Source organism: Arvicola amphibius, chromosome 1 (genome assembly GCF_903992535.2).
Source record: "Arvicola amphibius chromosome 1, mArvAmp1.2, whole genome shotgun sequence".
Classification (NCBI taxonomy): domain Eukaryota; kingdom Metazoa; phylum Chordata; class Mammalia; order Rodentia; family Cricetidae; genus Arvicola; species Arvicola amphibius.
The window spans coordinates 131,114,472-131,118,296 of record NC_052047.1 but is presented as its reverse complement, the minus strand read 5'-3'; the positions used below and the strand labels follow the sequence as shown (position 1 = coordinate 131,118,296).

The following is a 3,825-nucleotide window of genomic DNA, read 5'->3' as shown; positions in this document are numbered from 1 at the left end:
CTCAAGCCACAGTCGCATCAACACCTGTCATCCGCAGGGTCCATATTTGCAAATTCACTTTCTTGACAAATCAATACATCGGCTGCTCTCGCGGCGATTCACGGGCACAGAGTAGCCAAAGCTTTGGGTCTCCCCACTGCATTTTCCAAGCCGAGGTTGAACAAGGCAATATCCTGCTTCAGCCCTCCCACAGTAAGCAAGTATTCTCAGGCTTACTCAATGTCGTGGATTTTTGCGTGCTGTACTTTGGGGTGAGATTTCACTGTCAAATGGCAAAGTGCTGAGCTGCTGTCTGGGGATCCTAAGGGCCTTGGAGGGAAAATGCCTGTGTCAGCTGAGCTTTGCACAGGTAGAGGTTACAGTCCCATAAGCTGAGGGGGTCACAGTACTGTTGTGTGACTCCTGTTGGGGAGATGTGAACCAATGCCTGTCCACACCAGGCAGGGCACCAGCCACAGATGATCCCGCCCCAGCCTGGCTTCGTGGACTAATGGGTACATTGGGTTATTTACACAAGTCTGGAAGAAGGACTACCATGGGGGACTCAGAGGCAGCTTCATCACCAAAAAGTCCACCCCAGCCTGGGTGAGAGCTCACAAAAGTTGAACCCCTGGAAGTCCCTGTCCAACCTTCAGGCAGCTCCACCCAGCAGTCTTCTCTCCCAGCCGTTATTCACTACTTCTATCAGCTTGAGAGGAGGGAATTTGTGAAGCTTGTAAGTTTCATGTGCCTCCTGAGCCTGGTAAGGTCACTTCCAACATCTTATGAGCCTCCCACTTCCCTCTAGAAGGGGGTGTTTCAATATGCAGGAAATATTCACCCAAGAAATAAATAGTAAAGAAAATGTCTTACACAGAAATGTACACATTTTTAAAGCTCTGTGTTAATGGACTGATGACCACAGGCTTTGGGAACCTTGCCCGTATTTCCATATGAGCAACAGTCTGGTGCTTGTTCTTTTAGTGTTCACAGAGACTTCATGGAGCATAACGACATGAATAAAGAACATATCTATATATCTAACATGGACTACAAAACAAAAGCACTATAAAAATACAGAAAGGGCTAGGGAGGTGGCTTAACTGTTACAAGCACTTGCTGTTCTTCCAGAGGACCGAGGTTCGGTTCCCAGCACCCACATTGCATAGCTCACAACCTCCTGTAACTCCAGCCCTAGGGGATCTAATACCGTTTCCTGACTTCTGCAGGTACCTGCACAGATGTGGTACACACACACGCGCGCACGCGCACACACACACAGAGAGAGAGAGAGAGAGAGAGAGAGAGAGAGAGAGAGAGAGTAGAGAGAGAGAGAGATTTCATTAGGCACTCACCTCTCCCTTGCCAGCTTCCTCCTGTTTCCTCTGTCTATGTACCCTCTCCTGACAGGTTTGCTCTGACAGCCCTGTCCTGCTGTCTCTTCCCCATGCCTCCACCATAGCTGAAAAGGACCCAGAAACTTATTTTCTTCTTGTTCACTTTCTGCCTGGTTTCTCTATTGAGCAGCAACCGCCAGGCAGCACACCTGCCTTTTTTCCCTAATGAATTCCCGACACACAGCACGGCGCCTGACATTTGTAAAGGCCTCAATAACTTGCTGTTAAATAATAAATAAATGAGACCATCAATTAGTACAAACAGCAGTCACTGCAACTGTTCACCCTTGCGCAGGGGCCATGGTAATCTTCCCTGTATTGTTCCAATTTTAGTATATGTGCTGCCAAGTGAGCAGGACAGCTAGGACACAATACAGAGAAACCATGTCTTAGGGGGAGGAAAAAACACCCGTGTTCACTCGTGACAGGAGCTCTGCAGTATTGATCAGATCCAGTGGAATGAGGCACTCCGGTTCGGGCAGGCATTGTCTGTCAATCCTGACACTTCACCATCTACACCTGGAGACTGTCATCTCTGGGACTGGTTCCAACATGACCATGTCGACGACGCGACATCTTAACTACAGGGCTCTGTGATATTCTGCAGCCAAAGCACTGGGCCGACTTCTCCAGTCCGGGGTGGAGGGAGGGGAGCTCAGCACTGTCAACTGCTGTGAACAGTTGACCTTGGCTCTCCAGCTCCCATTGGCTTAACCCTGACATTACTAAATCAAGAAATCCCACTTGCAAGACCTAAAAACAGAATTTCCCAGGAAAGCGTCGCAAACACATGCCGGAAGCTTTACATTTCTACTTTAGGTCCCTTCATTGTTTCACTTCTGTCCCCTCCCTGAAGGGCATCTGTCCGTAGATCTGACATACAGCACAGCTGTCAGTCAGATAAATCGAGCTTACAGAGGGCTTCAGTCAGTGCCCGCAATTACCAACACACCACACATACACACACACACACACACACACACACACACACACACACACACACGGCCCCACATCCCCCCTCCACACAGAGCAACATACACATGCAGACACACACAAACAGCAGGACACACACATGTAGACACACACAAACAGCAGCACACACAGGAAGACACACACAAACAGCAGCACACACACATGCAGACACACAAACAGCACACACATGCATGCAGACACATACAAACAGCACACACACATGCATGCAGACACACATAAACAGCAGCACACATACACACACATGCAGACACACACAAACAGCATACACACATGTAGACATACACAAACAGCAGCACACACGCAGACACACACAAACAGCACACACACATGTAGACACACACAAATAGTACACACACATGCAGACACACAAACAGCAGCAAACACTCGCAGACACACACAAACAGCACACACACACATGCAGACACACACACAGCAGCACACACACACACGCAGACACACAAACAGTATACATACATGCAGACACACAAACAGCAGCACACACACACGCAGACACACACAAACAGCACACATACACGCAGACACACACAAACAGCAGCACACACATGCAGACACACAAACAGCAGCACACACAGGCAGACACACACAAACAGCACACACACACATGCAGACACACATAAACAGCACACACACACATGCAGACACACACAAACAGCACACATACACACATGCACACACACACACACAGCAGCACACACATGCAGACACACACAAACAGCAGCACACACACCTCTATTGTTGAGCTTAGAGAAGCAGATTGTGGACAAACAGAAAGCAGATTTTTAATTTTTTAGAAGCTGCTAGGAAACAATTTGGTTTCAGATGATGCATTTTGGGGCTCAGAGAACTTTTTGGGCTTCGGGCTTTTTTTAACAGCTCTTTCATCTTTAAATCATGTTAACCACCACCCCGGGCTTGGAGCATTGATTTTCACTTGTAATTTAGCAAATAATAAACAAGGTGGTGAAATGAAGGCATGTGTCACCATGGCTCCAGGTCCATGGCTGGCACTGCACACCATCACACTTAATTTTCTAATTAAATTCTGCATGCAATTAGCACCAACCAATCAGAAATGGCTACTTAAGATTCAATCTGCATGCCTGAAGGAACAAACTTTTTATGTTACCAAGAGACACATTCAGCCATCTTTTGAAAACCTCCCCTCATCACTGACTGCCACTGGGACACGACTTTCCCACAGAGACCTAGGAAATACCTGACTGCCCAAGGCATCCCCTCATCCCTTGAGGCTCCCTCAGGACATACCTAAGCACAGGGAAAGTAGAGACTCCCAGAAGCTTTGGTCCTTGGAGTCTGGGGTGGGGTGGGGGGCGAGGATGGACTTACACTCTGCAGACTGTCTTGCAAGTGTTGTTTGTTATTCACGAGTCCAGCTGGACCACAAAACACCCTGAGTACGGAGAAGTGGCTGGAT

General features: G+C 48.1%; 1 non-coding gene across 1 annotated transcript; it reads right to left on the bottom strand.

The window, feature by feature from the left end:
• Window positions 1-1,626: 1,626 nt before the first annotated feature.
• Window positions 1,627-1,732, bottom strand: LOC119806032. The gene has a single exon (XR_005284084.1). It is a non-coding gene; the product is annotated as a U6 spliceosomal RNA (small nuclear RNA).
• Window positions 1,733-3,825: the final 2,093 nt, after the last annotated feature.